General features: G+C 53.4%; 1 long non-coding RNA gene across 32 annotated transcripts in view; it reads right to left on the bottom strand.

The window, feature by feature from the left end:
• The window catches only part of LOC103352362 (uncharacterized), a 185,709-nt gene that overhangs the window by 156,255 nt on the left and 7,732 nt on the right, over nt 1–21,722 (bottom strand). The window contains exon 1 of one of the 32 annotated variants that reach the window (XR_011381758.1): nt 67–21,717. The exons of the other annotated variants lie outside the window; for them this stretch is intronic. This is a non-coding gene — a long non-coding RNA (uncharacterized lncRNA). Of the gene's footprint in view, nt 1–66; nt 21,718–21,722 lie in introns of those variants that run through there. 32 annotated transcript variants of the gene reach the window in all.

The raw sequence follows: 21,722 nt of genomic DNA, 5'->3' as shown, positions 1-21,722 counted from the left end.
AGAGAACCCCAGTTCCATTTGCAAACTGTCCCCACACTTTTGAGCAGGTGATTTCTTCAGACCTACTTTTTGCTACAGTCAGCACAGCTACCTCTGTGTCCTACACTCCTGCCGTGTCTTTCTTGACTCTGCCTCTTCTCAGCACTGAGCCTGTTGATGACGACGTCCGAGGTGCGGCTGTGCGCTCCATCGCCTCCTGGGGCAGAGGAGCACACGCAGAGAGCTTGTCAGGTGCCATGCCCGTGTTCTCAGACCAGGATACCTCGGCACAAACACTGACTCAGCACACAGGGCTTGTGATCAGAGCAAGGGGAACTAGACCACACTCTGCAGGCCGCCCCAGACCTGCATGCCCAGGGGTCTCTGCCCCCATGAACGACAGCCCAGATCTCAAGTCCACAGCATCGCATCTTGTGCGGTCATGACACAGCTGGAGACCGGGTTCCTGGGGTTTCACTTGGTTGGCTCGGACCCAAGGAAAACTCACTCGCCCCGCCTGCGCCCTGATTCCTGCTTGGAAGCCAAGGCACACAAGGCATTTATCATTCCTGTTTGTCCCGCTTCCTGGAGTTGATACACTGAAGGAACTGCAGGACGCTTTGTGTGCTGGCTTCCGAGGGGCATGGGAGTGGCGCCCCTTTCCTGAAGGTGCCACCCTGCTGAGACGGGGTTGTTGAGCACCCCCAGGTCCCCTTCACATGCCCACACCGGCCTCGCGACCACCCAGGCACACAGCACTGTCAGCAGATCCCACCTGTGCAGCCACCAGCTGCCTCTCTAACTGAGCTGAGCCCAGGCATGGTGAGCAAGCCAAAGGTCACTTTCCTGAAACCTGCTGGTTGGGGGAGCAAAGCTGTCCCAGGTCACTCTGGCTGTTCCACCTGATGAAGCTGGTTATCATGGAGACAGGAATGAACCAGTAAGCATCACTCAAACGTCGATCACTGGAAGGCCCATCCCCCCCCAGGGATGGCCCGTTCTCCTCTAACTACGGCGGCCAGGGTGAAGAGGGCCTGTTTATCCACAGCACAAAGCACTGTGAAAAGACCTGATCTACAGGCTCCCTGGGGGCCACCTTTCCTGCCTGCAGGTGCAGTGCTGTGTCCAAGACAAACCCAGGTGGCCTTCCTGAGAAAAACTGGAAGCAGGCATTGAATGATGGGTGCTGGAAGGCAACATGGAGCCCCACAAGAAGACAGGAAAAGATTTATTTGTCAACAGGGATGTGGACGCTGGCTCAAGGAGTGACTGAAAACTTCGCCCTTTGTTTGCAGCGGAAGCTAGAAGAGGCCCCAGACAGGAATTTCCTAAACCTCCCGGTCTCAGCGCCAGTGAGGACCTGGAGTTCTTGGGAGAGCTTGCAACTCCATGACTCGGTGCTTCTGTCTCCAGACTCCCAACAAGAGAGGAAGCAGTGAGAACAGTTACCCCCTAGGCTTCACTGAGCAGCCACTAGTGGTGGAGAGCACCTTGATGTGTGAGCGCAGGAAGGCACGAGCCGGCCAGCGTCCTCGGCCCTGCCACGCACACCTGCTGCCCCCACACCTGCATCCAATTCCTGCTCCCGGGATCCCCAAACCTGCAACAAGTCCACTGCATCAGAAATCGCAGCAGACGTTTCATTCTCGCCACTTGGCCCCTTCCACTTCCGTTCACGGTGTGCACCACGAGCGGGCAGGGCCCGGGGTAGGACGCAGGTGAGGGCTGTCCAGAGCTGCTCAGGATGTGGTGGGAGATAGGGGCTCCAACCAAGGCGCACAAGGGGAAGTGGATCCTAATTCTGCATCCGGGGAGGCTTCAGAGTCCACTGAAGACGTAACTTGGAGAAGGATGTGGACGGTGCAGGGAGGACCAGGAGAGAGCGTTCCAGAGAGGAGCAACAGGAAAGACATGGAGGTGGTTGCCATGGTCATGTTCTAGAAGCTTCTGGTGTGAAGCAGGTCGGTGTTTAGGTCTCTGGCAGACAAGGGTGAGAGATCCGCCCGTCCAGGAGAGCATCAGGTGGCTTGCACAGGTCCATAAATAGTGGGCAGGCAGTCATGAAAAGATCACAGGCAGGGGAGACACACGGTCTGCTGTGCCTCACAGAGAGCACAGCCCTCGCACAGGCGCAGTCCCTGAGCAGGAGTGACTGCCATACTCCAGGTGAGAAGGCCAAGCTCCCTTAGACAGGCCACCCGAGGCACGGACCAGAGTGGGCAGACCGCCTTGCCGCAGGGGCAAGGTGGAAAGAGGGTGACCATCTCAGGGTGGCAAACTGCCCCGACAGCTCCTGCCACACAGCCCCACTGCGGGTGGCCCTGGAGGGGACGGGGCCTCGGCAGCCCAGGCTCACTCTTCCAGGCCAGCTCAGCAAGCTCAGTGTGGTGAGCACTGAGCAGTTTAACTGCATGATTCGGCTAAGAAGTGGCACTGAGGGATGACTGGAAAGCTGCTCTTGTTGTGATTTTCCCGTGACTCAGACTCCCCCTGCCCACTAACCCAAAGGCGGCCATAAAACAGCAAACTTCGTTTTCCTGACGGTTTGAACGATGCTGTCCCCCCGCCTCTCCTAGCCAACGTCTGGAGGTGAGTTCACCAACAGGCAGCCAGGCAGCTAACAAACAGGCATGGCTCCTGGGCCAGCGTGCTTTCAGCTGTAGAGCACGAATGCCCAGGCTACAATGGCCTGTGTGGATGATCTCACACAAGAACACGGACAAGACCTGGACAGCAGGTGGCTCTGGAGGTGGTGAATCAGGAGCAGCTGGGCTATGTGAAGACCCCTGCGCTTCCCTCCCTCCTGCTCTGCCATTATCAGAGTATTAACTTGTACTCTTGAGCTGGCCCTTGTGACACCAGGATTGCTGCACAGATCCAAACATCACACCACCCCTTCCTGGGAGCAAAGACAACTGTTGTACAAGCCTAGATTACACTCATTCCTAAATGAGTCACTGGCAACAAAACAGGGAAGCCCTAGAATTGACTCAGAGGGATTCCAACATAGACTCTGTGCTATTTAATGGGGCCCAGTCGTCTGAGCTCAACAGTTACAGAGCCCAGATACTGGCGGTGTGTGTCAGCAAAGGTACGGGCTACCAAGGAAACAACGCCTTCCACCACACAGTTTCAGTACCAGGATGTACCAGTTCACAGCTCCCAGGAACGTGGCTCTCGCAAACCTTGCCTTTTGGTTGAGGGGTGAGAATGGAAAGTGGAGGAGAGAGAAAGTCAGTCCGGTGCAGTCAGGCTTCCAGAATAAAGCGAGGTGGTGTGCACCTCCCTATGTGGGTGGGTGTGAGCGTTCTCGGATGCCTGTGAAGTGCAGTAAGTACCAGCAAACTGACTTGGCAACCACGAGTCACGAGCATTGCAGACACAGGCGTGTGATGACCAGCTAGGGCAGGAACAACACAAACCCCACTCATCTCCGAATATTTACTGTATGGGAAGCATCATGCAGGTCTGGAGGAGGACGTCCACGTTACAGACATGAACTGGGAATTCAGAGGGGCAGAGGTAACTGGGCATGCCTGGGATAAACTGGCCAACTTCGTATTTTAATTGTGGAAGCAAGTATGTAGAGGTATTTAAAAAGAAAAAAGTACTGGGGCTGGCATTGTGGCAAATCAGGTAAAGCTACCAGCTGCGACACTGGCATCCCATATAGGTGCCATTTTGTGTCCTAGACATTCCACTTCTGATGCAGCTCCCAGATAATGTACCTAGGAAGGTAGTGGAAGATGGCCCAAGAGCTTGGGCCCCTGCACTCATGTGGGAGACCGGGATAAAGCTCCTGGCTTCGCGCTGGCCCAGTGCTAGCCATTGCAGCCATCTGGGGAGGGAACTATTGGAAAGAGTAGATGGAAGATCTCTGTCTCTGTCTCTCCTTCTAACTCCTTCAAAATAAACAAATCTTAAAAAAATAGAATCATATAAGCTGAGGAGTAGCTAAGAAGGCAACAAAAATGAATGAGAGAGACAGAGAGCATCAGAGCCACATTGAGAATCATCCCTTTGCAGCAGACTGATCAGTGACAAAGGCACCAAGGACAACAGTGGGGAAAGCATAGCATCTTTAATAAACGGTGCTGGGGACACCGGATGTCACCTTGCCAAAGGAAGGGATCAGCCTTGCACCACACATGCAGGGCCTTCAAAAACCCCACGGAAAATGCACATTGAGGAAAGAACTACACATGGACTTCAACCCTTTGCACCAAAATGAACTTAACTTTTAATTACATTGCCCCTGACCTTTTGAAGTATCCTCGTGTGAATGCCATGATTCAGCCTTTTTTTTTTTTTTTTTTTTTTTGGGACAGGCAGAGTTAGTGAGAGAGAGACAGAGAGAAAGGTCTTAATTCTGTTGGTTCACCCCTGAAATGGCTGCTATGCCGGCGCGCTGCACCAATCCGAAGCCAGGAGCCAGGTGCTTCTCCTGGTCTCCCATGCAGGTGCAGGGCCCAAGGACCTGGGCCATCCTCCACTGCCCTCCCGGGCCACAGCAGAGAGCTGGCCTGGAAGAGGAGCAACCAGGACAGAACCGGTGCCCCAAGAGGGATTAGAACCCTGAGTGCCGGCGCCGCAGGCAAAGGATTAGCCTAGTGAGCCACGGCGCTGGCCCACACAATTCAGCCTTAAAGGAGAATGAAATCCTGACATTTTAAGAACCTGGAGGAAACTTGAGGCCATCATGGTCGGTGAGAGACAGCAGTGTCTCCATCAATGTCATTCCTGGACACAGGTAAGTGGTGCTCATGGAAATGGAGAGTAGAACTGGGGTCCCCAGGGGTACAGAGCTTCCATGGGGCAGGAGGAGGTTCCAGAGAGTCTTTATATGCCATGACATCTGCAGTTAATGTCAGCAGACCACAGTCTTGACAACACTAAGAGCAGATTCTGAGTGTTCTGAAAACACACACACACACACACACACATACACACATACACGAACACACACACACGCACATACACATGGACACACGCACACACACATACACGCACACGCACACATGCACAAACGGACACACGCGCACACACACACACACACATACACCCACCTATGAGGGCATTTCCAAAAGTTCATGGAAAACAGAATTAAAAGATACATTTAGGTGCAAAAAGTTTTTTAAATTCATGCCTCATTTTTCACAATATGGTTTTCTATAAACTGTTGAAGTACACTGCTATGTGATGTATACTTAGTAAAAAGCTGACTCAGTCACTCCACAAGGAATGAGGGTGCTGCCGAAGTTTTGAAGGTGGGATTAAAAATTAAGTTTTGGTGCAAAAACATTTAAAATCCATCCATAGTTCTTTCATAAAATGCATTTTCTATGAACTTTTTGAAGACCTTTGCATAGATTTCAAAAACTTTTTGCAACTTTTAATTCCATTTTCATGAACTTTTTGAAGTATTCTCATATATATACATCAAAACATCATGTTGTAAGCCAAAATATTTCTAATTTTTACCTGTCAATCATAAAAGCAAAGAAAGAAAGAGAGATATTCCCAGCGCATTTTGTTAACTGATAATTCCAGGAAAACTAGTTACATAAAAGTATTCGAAATACAACAAGAGTCAACTCTGGGGAAGCAATGGGAAGCAATTCTGAGAACAGTGCTTCCCGCCCGGTCAGCACTTATCCCATGCCAGGCTCCATGTGGGTCCCTTACATCATAGCTAATGGAATCCTTACACCACCTAGGGAGGGATACTGCCTTATAAATTTTTTCCAAAACTTATCTTCATTCTTCACTTGAAAGGCAGAGAGGAAAAGATCTTCTATACACTGGTTCATGTCCCCAAATGCCCACAACAGCCAAGGCTGGGCCAGGCCGAAGCCAGGAGTTGGGAACTCCACCCAGGTCTCCCACATGGATGGCAGAGGCCCAAGTACTTGGGCCATCAGCTGATGCCTCCCAGGTGCGCATCTGCAGGACACTGGATGGGAAGCAGAGGAGCGGGGACTTGAACCCGGGTGCAGGCAACCCAAGAAGAGACCTAACTGCTCCACCAAACGCCTTCTCCAAGGGGCGCTGCTTTACCTCTTTTGCAGCTGAGAACATGTGGGACTGGGGAGGATGTGCTAGTAACGGTGCTCCCCTGGACAGTGGGATGAAAGCTTCCTGGTGTCAGCTCCAAGCTCGGAACGGGAGCTGAGCTCCGAGGACCAGCAAGTGGCAGAGACAAGTCCAGGCCAGCCGTTGGGCTCCAAGTCTCTGATCTCAGACACTGCTCTGGGCAGCACGGAAATGGTGTGCAGGGATGCCCTGGGGTCCCACTGATGCTTCAGGGAGGAGGCCAGTCACCTTGGATCCCTTGGATCCCTCACCTGTGGGCGTGAGCACCACCTGAACCAAGCCCAGAGGTTCCACATGGGGCTGAGGGCCAGCAGCAAAGAGTCAGGGGGCAGGGATGCGGTCTCAGGAACACGTGGCCTCCCCCCGGCACCTGCAGGTGCAATGACTTCATCGGCATCTGCACTTCAGCCAGCAGGCGCAGGCTGAGGCCTGTTTGGAAGTTGGCATGGGAGATGTGGAAAATCAGCTTCTACAGCTGGTGTGCCGAGGGCTGCACCTGACGGAGAACCCGAGGCCCAATGGAAGACGCTTCCTAAGATGCACGCTCGCAGTCTCTGCACGAGCTCAGCTTTATTTCAAGAACACATTTTTTCCCCGAGCCCTGAAATAAGTGTGAACCCAACTGTGAAAAACAAACCTTGACCATATTGTTGTCACTCCAACTCACAGCAACAGTCCTCAGCTTCAAAATTTCACCCTCGGGTTCTCTTCTGCACTGAAGGATTTCTGTTTTTTTTTCCCCCCAAATCTCTAGCCAAAGATGACTCAAGATATTTCCATTTTTGATGTCTCCAGAGCTCTTGTCCCAGCTTGCAGGTCTGAGGTGCGGAGAACTGGCCTTGCGGGCACCCACGGGGACACACCTAACGAAGGGACCCACCCCATTCCGGCCCAGGCTCCTGAAGAGATCTGAGCATCCTCTCTGAGCCCTGCATGGGGGGCCGGCGCTGGCTGGGGAGTTCCAGTTCTTCGCAGACCTGCAGTCCATGCCAGGCTTGCTCCTTTCCATCATGTTCTAAGTCAATCTGAATGCATTAGAAACCACAGAGTCACAAATTGCACTTCATTATTTATAACCATAGAATAAATGGAATAATGTAGGGCTTGTGAATTTTTTTCAATGACGGATAAAGCAAGGAACAGAAAATTCCCTCGTGGGGCTGAATGATTAATGTGTGTTGAATTCACAACATGCTCGCATCTGACTGCCCCCCTGAAGGAGCTGAAGTGAGTTTCCTGGGCACAATACCTCCAGTCTCCCAAAACTTTCGAGTTCCCTAGCCCTGAGCCCTTACACCCACACTGCAGTTCAGAGAAATGATACTTATTAAGAAAAGAAAAGAAAGATACTCATTTCTCTTCTCTGGGCAACTCGGCTTCTGCAGGCAAAGGCCACCCGACACCATGGTTTCACCTACTTCTAATTTGCTACAAGGCAAAATAATAGGCTGGCATTTACTTCTCAAATGCTGCTCCAAGAACACTTTGAGATGAAAGAGCGTGGCGAGTTCCTGGCTGGTGTGGGCTCCCCGTGATGCAAGCACGGACCCATACACCGGGCACGCGACATCAAAGACTTCCTCAGGCCGGCAGGTGCAGCGCTCAAGTCAACGCGCTCTCACGGGACTGAAGTCCAGGGTCCCAACCAAACGGCAGCATGGAAGCAGCGTGCTGTCCTCCAGGCTGCTTCTCGGGGCACCTCTCTCCTTGGCCAAGCTTCTGGTCATGCGCCAACACAGCTTCATGTGCCGGCATGGACAGCTTTGGCTCCCCGTGCATCCAGCACTGCACCACGTCCTTCCTGCCCTTGACCCCGCGGAATGGCTGTGCCATGAGATGGTTCTGAAGCAGAAGGGAGTGGTGGATGTCCCACAGCAGGGAGCTCCCAGGCAGGAACACGGGGACAGGGAAACCACTCAACAGGCAGCCCCTGCTCCCGCTTCCTTCTGCACACATCAGTGAGGGAGGAAAGCAACCTCACACCAGACTGGCCCCCGAGTCCATCCAAGTCCACAACCTCAGAAGTCCCCCTTATCAGCAAGGACGCACACAGGCCATGTTGACAGGAGAAATGCCACCTGCAGGGTGAAACCTGAAGCAAAACACAAGCAATTCGCTGCACTCTGCTCCTGCACCACAAATCCTTAGGATGAGGTCCAAATGAGCCCAAGCCCTGTTCTACGTTCCCAAAGCATCCATGGTTCCACACAACTCCCCTGCAGATCCCAATCCCTTTCAGGAACACGTGGGTTTCCAAGAACAGACCTGGGGCTGCCGGGATCACCTGTGAAGCAGACGTGAAGGCTGTGAGCCCTGCCAACAAGCCCACCCAACAGGTGCACACTGGCCACCCGAGGGCACACAGAATGACTCCCCCAAGAGGACATGGCTCCATCAGGCAGCCTGCGCAGTCCTCTCCATACCTGAGAGGAATGGCAGTGACCACCCTCACCCGGAAGAGGATGTGCTCGAAACACAGTCCCTCAGTCTCCCCTGGAGTCAGGGGCAGAACGCCCACCAGCCCACCTAGCTGGTGCATCCTCAGCTCTGACAGAGAAGTGACAACGCTGCTGCTGACACAGGCACACTTGCCACAGAGAGCAGCATGCCTGCAACACTTGTCTGAGCAACAGTGTCACCGTCGTCTGTCGCTTTGGGGTTGCCTGGCAACTGGGCCAGGGTCAAGTGCCCACACTGACCATCTTCCCATGCACTTATTTTCCAGAGCTGGGCAAGCTCACTTCTGGCAGGTGCCAGAGCCCACATGCATCCTTGGACGGACGCTTCTGGTGCAGGGAGACAGAGCGGCGGCAAGGGGCAGCTGGGACACTGGCTTGCTGATGGCTCAGAAACTGGGGCTTTTTTTTCCCTTCTCCTTTTATTGCTAACTTTCAGGAGTAATTAGGGCACTCATTTCTAAGCGAATGCCTTCTAATGGTCACTTAATTCTGGACAAACTGCAGAGTAGAAGGCTTTTGAAACTAGAATTAATTGTTTAAAAGACATTATTGGGATTAGTCTGGTAAATGTAGAGAGAAAAAAAGATCTTTCCCTGAGACATTAAAAATAATGAAGTCCCCTCCAGTCTCAGACCTAATCCATTTTGCGGGTTTCTGTTTTCTTTGTCTTTCTTCATTTTTCTCCCCCTGCAGATAACTGGCCAAGGAAAGAGCAAACCCAGAGAACTTCCTGCCTGCATACGGAGCTCAGTGATCCCTGTCACCGTCGCACTCGACCAGTGTGGCTGAGAAAGGGCAAACACCACCCCCCAACCCAGGATGGGCCACAGTGCCTCTGTTCGCCCCTCTTTCTCGCTCTCGCCTCAGAGCACACCCATCCCTGGAAGCCAGCATGAACTGCACAGGGGACAAAGACCCAGAGACCACGGAGAGTGCCAGAGGCAGCTGTGGGACACAAGGATGAGGCCCTAATGTGATGCAGGGGGCTGGAAATGGGAGAAGCAGGAGCTCCGGGCCCCTGGGTGTGTGTGGCCCCCAGTGGTTGGGTAGGAAGGGGACTGGGGAGGCATGTGGAACCAATGGGACAAAGACAGGAGAGCTGCACCCAGGGGGTGAGAGTGGGCCCCGGGCAGCAGCATAGAGCGGGGGCGGAGTGGGGAGGCTAAACACTCTATACACAGTGGACACACAGGTGTATGGACAGCCATGAGTGATCATGAGTTTCAGTAAAAAGTCTGAGTTCAAGTTGGTATATGAAGTTTCTTTTTCAGTCATGACAAAGAGAAAGCAGTCATAATGGAAGCCAGATGCAGAGAAAGAGGGTGTGGCACATGGAGTTCAATGCCTATGATGCCTGCATCCCATGTGCCAGTACCCAGTTCCAGTCTTGGCTGCTCCACTTCCAATCCAGCTCCCTGCTGGTGTGTGGTGGAATGAGAAGGTGAAAAGGTCATGCCAAGATGGCCACTGACAACAGAAACTGCCTGACAACAGGCCATGATTGGATGGCTTCAGAAACCACATGACGACAGAGCCTGACTGGCAACAGGCTGTGATCGGATGGCTTTGGAAACTGCCTGGCAACAGGCTGTGATTGGTTAGGGCATAGACCGCCCCTTGACTGGATTGGCTGCCTTGGCTATATAAGCTGCTGTAGCAACTGAAATAAATGCGTCTGCGGGCTGCTGGCCTCTGGCCTGCTTTCACCTGACTCCCGGGGTCTGTGTGGTGACTCTGCGCCTCTTGCCCCCACCACGCTCCTCCTCTCAGAAACGAATCCTCTCAGAAAGAAATCAACTTCAACACTGGTGTGCCGGGGAAGCAGCAGTGATGGCTCAAGTGCTTGGGCACATGCCATCCACGTGGGAGACCTGGATGGAGTTCCTGACTCCTGGGGTGGCTCACACACACATACTGTGTGGACTGCCTCCCAAACCTGCAGAGGCAAGAAGCACAGGGGACGTGGTTTTGTCAGAGCCCCACAGTGTCACCACTGGGATGTGCCCCATATTTTCAGTGCCTCGTCTTAAGAGCTCCAGGTTTGTATGCTTCTCCCTCGTGCACCTAAATCCACCCCTTCCACAGCAGCAAACACTGTAATTTAATTGCTAGCATGATTCTACCAGGGACAGGGAGAAGTCAACGTTTCTGGACAGCGTTGTGGCCCAGAGTTAAAGTCCTAATACTGTGGGAAATTTGAGAACATGCATCACAGTCCCTTCCAGATGCAAACGAGTTAATTCCAGTGTTCTCTGTTTAATGAGACTAGGAAAAGTCTTTTTTAAAAACTTAGTACTGTGTACTAGGCATCAGGGATGCACTAATCTGCTTCAGTAAGTCACGGACATCTTAAACACCAACAAAAGCTGAAGTCTCCATTTGAATGACCGAATAAAAGACCATCCTTCGCCAAGAGACATCAGCAAGCCACAGCAGAGTCGGGAGGCTACAGATCCCATGCCTGTGTGTCTTTCGAGTCTAATGCAATGAGGTTGCTTTTGGGTATTCTGTTGAGAAGCAGGGAGATAGGCAGGACGGTCACTTGGTCTGCACTCTGCAGACCAGGTCATGTGTGTCAGATCAGTCAGCTGCAGCCCGGGGAAATGTGATGGGATAGAGTTAGTGTTCTATTGAGCGTAACAGGGCAGACTTGAGTCAAAACTCCATGCGTCACTGGACCTACCACCTCTGGTCCTATAGTGATGCGGCTTCTCCTTCAGATCTCTGACCACTGAGTGCAGAGGGTTCAGGATTCTGTGTGGCACCCGTGCTCACATTCTCCTTGGGCTGTCTACCCTAGCCAGGACTCTCAACATTATGTGCATAGAACACACCCACACACACATGCGGGTACTTCAGAAAGTCCTTAGGAAATGAATTCAAATGGATACGTTCATTTGCTGCAAAAGCTTATTTGAAATCCATACTTACTTTTTTCATAATACACATTCCCCACATATCCTGAAAAAAACTGGCATTGAAATTCTAGCATCAAAATAAACTCATTTTAATTCCCATTTCCATGAACTTTTTGAAGTCACCTCATACATGTGTGTACATGGATGGATGGATGATAGATAAATATGGACAGGGGCCAGCACTGTGGCATTGCAGGCAGAGCCATCACCTGCAGCGCCAGCATCCCATATGGGTGCTGGTTCAAGTCCTGGCTGCTCTACTTCCAATCCAGCTCCCTGTTAATGCATCTGGGAAAGCAGCGGAAGATGCCCCAAGTACTTGGGCCCCTACGGCCACGTGAGACCCAGAATAATATCCTGGCTCCAGACCAGCCCACTTCCTGCCATTGAGGCCATTTGGGGAGTGAACCAGCGGATGGAAAATCTCTCTCTCAGTTCCGGCCATTGAGGTTCGTTCGTTCATTTGTTCGTTCTCTCTCTCTCTCTCCCCCTTTCTCCCTCCCTTTCTAACGCTGCCTTTCAAATAAATAAATTAAAAAATGTGGTGGAGAGAAGGATGACTGGTCACAGATGGATGGATGTAGAGACAGAAGGAGACAGAGGAACAGGGATTCAAGCAGGCATATTTGCCTGGATGTCCCCATTGACCTCACATATTTTCCTGACTTCCACTGTCTCCATCTGAATGTCAACAAGCTCCTTAACTAAATGTAACAGAATTGTTCATTTCTGCTTCCTCCCTCAGCAAACCTGCCCTTTCCAAGCAAGGTTCCCACCAGCCAGGGACCTATCTGTCTCTCAGACTAGAAGTCTTGATATGTTCCTCCATCCCACTCCCAGGTCCATAGCTAACACCCATAAGCTCTATAGGCCCTGCCTATGAAACGTATGTCTGATTACATCCCACAGTCACTGCTCTTTCAGCCATCTGTCTACACCATCACCACCCTTCTCTGACTTCTAGATGGTTCTCATGCTCCACCCTTCTCAGTCTCATTCTACTCAGAATCAAGGGCAGCATTTCTAAATGTGAGTCAAATCACACCACCCCAAGCTGCAGTTCTCAATGACTTAGAATGAAATCCACATTTCTGATGCCGGCGACAGGACTCCTGAGAGCCGACCTCATGTCCTCACTGCAGTCTGTGCCGGCCTCGTTCTCTCTGGGGACTGTGCGGCCCCTGCCCCGCCCCCTAGGCCGTCTGCTGCGCCTCCCTGACTGACTCTTCCTCGATATTCAGGCGACCGAGTTCAGGGCTTGGCAGCTGCTCCCAGTCACTGTCATCTCTGCCTCCCTTTATCCTTTTCAGAGCACCTCACAGACCCTGAAATTAACTTATGTGTGTGTCTATTTATTTATTATCTCTCTCCACTGCAACGTAAGCTTCTGGAGGTCTCTATATCCCTGCATTTACAACAGTGCTTATCAGGAAGTCGTTGGTCAATAAATACTTATTCCACTGAATTCCTGACCTCTCCAATTCTGCACTTTGCTTGATGAACTGCAGCATTGTTTCAGGCACCAGAGATCAAAGCTAGCTCAGGCCAGGGCCCAAGTGACCTTTCAGAAGGCCTGGTACTGGCTTGGCCTCAGAACACTGTCACCCTAGTTCACACCCACCCTTCTTCAGGGGAAGAGTGGGCGCCTCGTGCCCACTCGTGAGCTCAGTGCAGGGTTCTCAGAGGTCTTCCCTTCACTTACAGGCCTCGAGAACTAGCTCTGCCCTGGGGGGGGGGGGGGGGGCGGGCAGCAGCTCCGCCTGGGCTCTGCTCAGGTCTGTGTGCATCAGCTGGGCCGCTTCTTTTCCACTTAGTATAAATTGAATCTTTAATGGGAAGTAGGGCCTTAAAGGAATCTATGAACAGGGACCTTGAAGGAATGCATCTCTACCGACCCACCTCTCTGTACCCAGCCATCTACCTCCCCCTGTCTTACGATCCATCACGTATCTACCACCCCACACCCCCGAGGTGAACTCTTCTCCTACAGGCAGGACCTGCACTCTCTCAGGGTCTCCTTTCCTTCTCAGCCTCTGCCCTGGCAGCTGCCTTCCGGCCTCCCTGAAGCAGAGAAAGATTTCACCTGTGGGGTTCCCAGGACAGACAGCTGTCTGTCTGCCCACAGTGGAGAGGCTTCTCTCTCCAGATCCTGATGAATGAAGGACTTCCAGATGCCCTCAGAGGAAACGTGCGGGAAATGACGTGAATGAACCCACTCTCGATATGCAAACCCTCAACAATCGGGATTCCTCACTGGTACTCTCACCAAGCACACGCACTCACCCTCATTTCACACACTGAAGGTGGGACATGGGCTCAGCCTGAACCATCGGAACACCTCACTGGTACTCTCACCAAGCACACGCACTCACCCTCATTTCACACACTGAAGGTGGGACATGGGCTCAGCCTCAACAATCGGAACTCCTCACTGGTACTCTCACCAAGCACACGCACTCACCCTCATTTCACACACTGAAGGTGGGACATGGGCTCCGCCTCAACAATCGGAACTCCTCACTGGTACTCTCACCAAGCACACGCACTCACCCTCATTTCACACACTGAAGGTGGGACATGGGCTCCGCCTCAACAATCGGGACTCCTCACTGGTACTCTCACCAAGCACACGCACTCACCCTCATTTCACACACTGAAGGTGGGACATGGGCTCAGCCTCAACAATCGGGACTCCTCACTGGTACTCTCACCAAGCACACGCACTCACCCTCATTTCACACACTGAAGGTGGGACATGGGCTCAGTCATCTGAGAAAGCAATGATACCACCTCTAGGGTGCAAACTGACTCACTGGAGAAGGCACAGTCCTGCCTCCTACTAAGACTCCGCAGTGCTGAGCTATCGCACAAGGAAGAAAGGGATTCAGATTCCAGGAAGCTGAGGAATGACACCCATGAGCTGAGCAATCTGGGGACTGTCTTGCTGACTGAAACAGTGAGAAGGCGTGGCAGCATTTTATGCATGCTCTGTGAAGACGGAAGGGAGAAAGTGGAAGCAGGAAGTGAGCTGGGGGCGTGGGAGGTTGTGCAGGTGAGAGAGGGCGGCACCCGATCTAGGGAGACAGGCCTGGGCCATGCAGAGGGTGGGCAGAGGAGAGGCTGGAATCCTGCTGTGATCTCGGAGCTGACAACGAAGAGACGAGGATCTAGACTTCTGGTTGGGTGCCAGTGACCATCACAGTGACTGGGAAGGAAAGGGTACCAACTCTGCCGTGAGGCTTCCAGTCAACCTGCGTCCACGCAGACACATGGAGCCAACTAGGGTCAGTTCCAAGGAGGTGGCCCGGGAGACCCCCGATCTGCGGGAGCTGTGACAGTAAGGCTTCCTGGAGGAGGGGGAACGAGGAGGAGGAAGGGTGGGGCTTCGACGGGGTACCAGGGAGGAGAGGGCCATCAGGGCCACTGCTGCACACTGCAAGTCGTACAGCTCCAGACCTGGACCCGCAAGGTGCAGGGAGCAAGGATGCAGCCAAGGGAGGGTGGGGGGACGGGAAGCACAGACTCTGGGTCGGCTACTGCTCGGCTCATTTGGGGCCAACGTGCATCACCTCGACCCCACAGAGTCCAGCAGGTGTGAGAAGGGCCGGCGGGCACGCCAAGCCTCTCACGGCCCCTCAGCTACTCGTCCAGCGTCAGCCAGCCCAGGCGCCATCACGCTCCGGAGGAGAAGCTTCTCTCTGGCCCACGCAGGTGAGCCGCATGAATCAGCCAGTCTGCCTTCCAAGAAAGCACTTGAACTGCAGAGTCCAGACTGGGTTTTATCAATAAGTGAGTCGTCAGCACTGATGCCTTGTCCTCGTTCTCAGTCTCTGCCACGTGGGACTGATCCAAGGGGCACTCCGTCACCTCACAACTGTGCCCTTCAGCACTGTCCCTGTGTGAAGCCTGGCTTTTTCCACATCTACACACACCCTCGTCTTGAGTGTCAGCCAGGGTTCCAGAGCGTTCGGTCCCCGTTCTCACGTGTCTTGATAGTTTCAGATACTTCTTACAGGTGACCTCATTTCTATCACCCCTTACTTATGTGTCTGAGCTTCCTAGAGCAGACAGGAGTTACTGGCTCTGGGTCACATACAGGCGTCTCAGGCCCCTGATCCATCAGAGGTTGATCAAGCATCCACTTAGGTGCTGTGAGGAAGGAAGGGACTCAGGCCTGAAAAGAGAGGCTCCGGTGGCGCGGGGGACACTCGAGGTGCTTCCCACGGCGGGAGGGGCGACGACAGTCCGGGGAGTCGTGAGCAAGAGTTAAACAAGCAGCAGTGGCAGCCATATGACTTCCACGCCAACTTCAGCACGGCGCCATCAAGTTTCTATCCTCAGACTCATAAGGTCACAGAGACCTTCTCCTTCGGAGCATAGCTTGGATGTAGAAATTAAAATTCCATTTCCTGCATCCCCCCATTCATAAGAAGCAATTAAAGTAGGGCATCTGATCAGTCCGCAGTGCTGGCAAGGGCATGCGTCTGCATTCGCCTCTGTGCGCTGTGCCAGAATACCTCTCTCTTTTATTAAAGCTCTTTGCGATGGCCACCACCTCTGAGCTGAATGGCATCCCAAGGCCAAATTTGTTCATTCATCCACTTGTTTAAAAAAATTAACTGAAAACCACCGGAGGAGCCATTGATTGATTACGCTGCGCCAGCTCCTTGCATTAAGCATCTTCGTCTGATGCAGCAGCGAGACGCCCAGGAAGGTGGCGCAGAGCACACACAGCCATCCCGGCATGCCCAGAGTTTGATTCTGGGGCCATGCGCCCTCCAGAATTCCTGCACCCCATCAAACCTGGCTGTCACAGCAGCAGATCCACCTGCTCGTCCTTGCCTTTCCAGCGATGGTGAGAGGCAGGCCTGGGAAGAAGACCCCAAAGCAAAAGTGACTGGATGGGTCTTTCTGCCTATCTCCCTGCTGTTCACATGTGTTACCTCATTTCTTTACCAGGACAACTATGCAAAACAGGTACTACTGCCCCATTCTGCAGATAAGCAAACTGAGGTTCTAAAGGTAACTTGCTCGAAGTTACCAAGCCAGGCTTTAACGCAAGTCTAGTTTACCTAGCGTCTTTCTACGAAGTCATGGGAAAGTCTTCCTCTGCTTGGTGGGAGAGAGGCACAGTGACGCTGAGACAGCACAGAGGGCGCACAACACGAAGTGTGGACAGGCTGGAGAGCAGGACGTCTCCAACACCGTTAGGGACTGTTGGAAAAGTCATGACCCTGTGCAGTGCAGTCCCGAGTATGTGGTTGCGAGAAGGAACACTGGAGTTGGCGTGGTACTAGCTGCAGCGGCTGCCCTCCCTCACCAGGAGTCCCATCCCTAAGCAGGGTGAGAGAATGTGCAGCCCCCTCAGCAAGCAAGAGCCCAGCCTGCAGCCCAGGAAGGGACACGTCCAGAAAACGCACACAACGTGAAGCAGATACCAAGGAAACTGCGGGTGAGCTCTGATAGTGCCAAGAACTAGCACACTGGGCTCTCCCTCCCCTCCCCCTCCCCCTCCCTGGATGGCAGACGGGTCCAGTCGGGCTCCCGTCAGGATGGGGAGCAGCACACACAGCTGCAGGGGCTGTGACTTTGGCTGCAGCAGCCAGGTCAGCTCTCCAGGGCCACCAACAGGGAGAGGAGTGTGAGGATTTGATGGATTTTACTGCTAACCCCATTGGAGGCAAAGGTAGACAGGCGCCACCTAAGGCAACCGTGAGCTCCATGAAGGAAGTCAGGGCCTGTCACTGGGCGACACAAGGGCACAGAGCGGTTCTTGGGCTCTGTTTAGTGTACTCTTCGAAGCATTCCCAAATTGGTCCCACTAAACCCTCCCCCAGGGACCTGGGGCCTGGGCAGGGAGGGGGGAACCATTATTTTGAGCGTGAAGGCTGCATTTATTTGGCCCTGTGGATCTTAAGTAACTAAAAAGTCGATTCCTACTGATGTGCACCCTGGGAGGCATCAGTGATGGGTCCAGTATCTGGGCCCCTGCCACCCACGTGGGAGACCTGGACACCTAGCCTGGCCCTGGCTGTTGCGGGCATCTGGGAGGTGACCGAGGGGACAGGGGCTTTCTGTGTCTCTGCCTCATCCATTCTCCCTTCTGTGGGTTTCTAGGGCTGTAATTTTCTTTTTCTAAAGGAGAGGCTTTCTGTTTTTTTAAGGATTATTTATTTATTTGAAAGGCAGAGAGAGAGAGAGAGAAAGATCTATCTTTCATCTGCTGTTTACTCCCTAAATGCCCACAACAGCCAGGTCTGGGCCAGTCCAAAGCCAGGAGCCAGGAACTCCAACCAGGTCTCCCACATGGGTGCAGGGGCCAAGTATGGGGTCATGACCTGCTGCCTGCCAGGGTGCAGGTGAGCAGGGGCCTGGACGGGAAGCAGAGGATCTGGGATTCCCACTGGCACTCTGATACGGGATGCTGCCCATCACAAGAAATAGCTTAACCTGCTATACCACAACACCAGCCCCTAATTTTCAATTCTTAAACATTTCTATTCACTTATTTTTATTTGAGAGATAGAAATAGATCTTCCATCTGATAGTTTACTCCCCAACAGTCCACAATAGGCAGGAGCAAAGTCAGGAGCCAGGAACGCCATCTGAGTCTCACCCGTGGGTGGCAGGGACCCAGGCATCTAAGCCAGCACCCAGTGCCTCCCAGGATGCGTCAGGAAGAAGCTGGGCGGGGCTGTGGTGTCATGGTGAAGACGTCGCCTGTAGTGCCAGCAATCCCATATCAGCACTAGTTGGATTCTCAGCTGCTCCACTTCTGATCTAACTCCCTGCTAATGTGCCTGGGAAAGCAGCAGGTCATGGCCCCTGTTCGTGGCCTCTGCACTCATGTGGGAGACTTGGAAGAAGCTCCTGGCTTTGGATCGGTCCAGCTCCAGCCATTGTGGCCATCTGGGTAGTGAACCAGCAGAGGGAAGATCTCTCCCTCTGTCTCTTCCTCTCTAACTCTGCCTTTCAAATAAATAAATATTTAAAAAAAGAACAAAACCCGGTGGGAAGCAGAGCTGGGACCCGACCCCACGCATTCTGATGTGAGAAGAGGGCACCCAAGCAGCGTCTTAACCCATGGCGGCACCAAACGCCGATCTCGTCTGACAAATTCGAGCACATTAGTGTGTAAATCTCAGTGCTCTGGGAAACAGACTGGCCCACACTCCGGTCCAGGCCCTGGCTGGCCTACAGGGTTGGCTGACAGCTTTTCAGCTCACGATCCTCCCCTTTCTCTCTTGTCAGCCAGGAGCCAGCCCAGAAACAGCCCCTGCAGATCCTGCCTCGCTGTGTGCAGTCAGCAGGAACCCCAACTTGCTCCTACCAGGGTTCAGGTAAGTAACAGGAAATGCCCAGTGCTGTGTGAGGCTTATCCCAATCCTACTTGCTAGTCTCAGCTTTCCCATGGGGCCTCTCCAATGACCCCAGAAACCTTGTATGAGCCTCTCAGGAAAACACAAGCCCTGCTGAGCCAGGATCACTCATGGCAGCAGCTCTAGGGCCGCCCCACCAGCGTTCACACACCACTCCCAGCCAGAGCCCATCTAAACGTGGCTGCTCTGAGAACCATGTGTCTGAGTTCTCCTTGCAGGATTAATCGCAATGGACTCACAGACAAGACCGGAATCCCTTTAATAGATAAATGCCTATCACGGCAGCATCTTCCGTAATGTCACTGTGACATCTCGCTGTATTTCTCTAAATATTAAACACACAAGGGAAGTGGGCATGCAGACAGTCCAGCTCCATGGCCTACGGCTGACACAGCAGACACTCTCCTGACAGCTGGATAAGGACAGCCGGGACAGAGAAGCCATCACAGGCATTAGTAACCCAGGGTCATCAGCAACCATCGACACCAAAGCCTGATGTTCTGAAGGCCACGGCTGCCAGATGGTCGTGGGCAGAACACGGTGAGCACTCGTGGTAACCGGTCACCGGGGAGCCAGAGCTCTGGAACACCTGGCACACAGCAGGTTCTTTCTGACAGTGTTCCCTGAGGCGGGGAAGGTGGGGAAGGGCCAGGGAGGACTGCACATGTGAACTTCACGTGGAGGGTTGGTGAGACAAGGAGACCATTCAAGACAAGCACAGGGCTCGCTCAGTGGGAGGGAATAAACCGAGTGGACTCGGCTGATCTCTCAATCACCGTGCGAGCGCTCTGCCCTCAGCAGTGAGCCATACACACACACAGAACACAGCTGGGTGGGCCTTGGTGCAGCGGTGAGGATGCCACCTGGGACACTCGCACCCCAGGTCAAAGCGCCTGGGCTCGAGTCTGCCGAGCCACACCTTGGGAGGCAGCAGTCACAAAGGCCTTGTGTCCACACACAGACAGTGGATCTTCCTCGCAGGTTCCAAGGAAGCATGGAGAGACTGTGGAAAGGAAGGGGCCGAGTCGCATATGGCCTCCCAGAGGTCGCAAGATGTAGGTATGGGGCGTGGTGACAAGTGGCTTGAGCAGGTGGACAATGAGTGCAGGCTTGAGACATGATGGGCGTGACTGGGGCACCCCAGTGGAGTGGAGACTTGGGGGCCTTTGGCCGGGACATGTGAGGGAGGGCAGAAGCAGGCTCTGGGACGTGAAGAGAAATCGTCACCCTGGTCATCCAGGGAGCCAAGGCAGGGGATCACCAAGACAGGTGCTAGCCATGATCAAGGGCCCAGCAGGGGAAGCAGTGCAGGAGGAACAGACAGGAGAGGCAGTGGAGGAGGAGGCAGAAAGCACAGGAGCTGGGAGAAGGGACTTCCACAGCAAGGGGCAGGCAACCGTGTGAAGCGCTGGAGAGAAGCCAGGATCGGAGGGTGTGGGGTCTCAGAACAGAACAGCCTGGTCCCCTTCCTTCCGCGCCTTTGTTAGCACGCGAGAAGCAGGAGAGACAAAGTGCCTGCTATAGATCACAGGGCCAGGGGGCAGGTGCACTGCTCCTTGACTGCAGCGCGGTGTTGTGGAAGGGAGTAGGGGAAACTGTCCCTAGGAAGGCAGCCAGGGCTCTACCAGGGGATCTTGACCAGGGCCGGGGCACCACTCTGGGGAAGGGGCTCACCAAGGGGTCCCGCGTGTGGTGGGCACCCAACCAGAGCTTCCTGGGGAACCTGAGAGGGCGCTTTCTGCTGTGTGCCCTTCTGCCTGGCTCAGTCACTGACCAGCAATCATGAGAAATCCCTCCCCCAACAACTGAACTGTGTCCAGTGAAATTCCTTTCTGGTAACAGAATTAATAACCAATAAATTTAATAAAAACCCCAATTAAAAAGCAAGCCTCCCACTGCTTAGGCCCCGCCAACCACCTACAAATACCACGGAAGGTCCTGAGGCATGTGGCTCTGCCCCGGTGTCAGCTCCACCGGCACCAAGACCTGGCTCTCGGCGCGATCACCGGCGAGCGCCATTTAGGGAGATGTGTTAGTCTGCGTCGTTCCTTCCTCTTGCTCTTTTTCTTTCTTTTTTTTTTTTTAAGACTTACTTATTGATTTATTTGAAAGGCAGAGTTAGAGAGAAAGGAACAGATAGAGGGAGGGAGAGAGGGAGAGAGGGAGAGAGGGAGAGAGGGAGAGAGGGAGAGAGAAATCTTTTTCTGTTCACTCCCCAAATGGCTGCAATACCCAAGGCTGGGCCAGGCTTAAGTCAGGAGCCAAGAGCTTCTTCATCCTGGTTTCCCACATGGATGGCTGGGAATAGCTTTCACTGGTTTTCCCAGGCCATTAGCAGGGCCCTGGATCAGAAGCGGAATAGCTGAGACTCGACCCCATGTCTATATGAGATGCTGGTGTCGCAAGCTGCAGCTTGACCTGGGCACCACAACACCGGCCCCTCCTCCTTGCTTCACAAATACATGTTAGGAAGATGGATAAGAAGCTGTCCCTGCACCTACGGGAGAACACCTTGGAAGAGATGCCCATTGCACGCAGGCCCTCTGTAAGGCACTTGCGGTGGCCTGAACTGGCTGTACAGGGGCCCACTGCAGCCAGGACACCAGGACATGGGCCATACCGGACCTGCTCCGCTGCACTTGGAGCCCCTGTGACCATGGCTCCTGCCCTCCCCCAGCAGGCTCCCTGGGAGGCAAGGCTGTACAGGAGCAGAAACTGACCGGACTCTGGAGAGACCCAAGGTCCCGTGCCCTTGAAATCTGATTGAGTGGTGCATCCGCACAACAACAGCAAGCAATGGGACACGGAAAATTGTCACAAACAGCGCTTGAAGCTGAGAGTAAGGTCGCAGCAGCCTGACCCCTGACCCTGGACTTTAACCTCCCTACCTCTCG

Source organism: Oryctolagus cuniculus, chromosome 13 (assembly GCF_964237555.1).
Source record: "Oryctolagus cuniculus chromosome 13, mOryCun1.1, whole genome shotgun sequence".
Lineage (NCBI taxonomy): Eukaryota > Metazoa > Chordata > Mammalia > Lagomorpha > Leporidae > Oryctolagus > Oryctolagus cuniculus.
The sequence above is the reverse complement of the archived record's forward strand: the minus strand, read 5'-3'. Positions and strand labels throughout refer to the sequence as shown.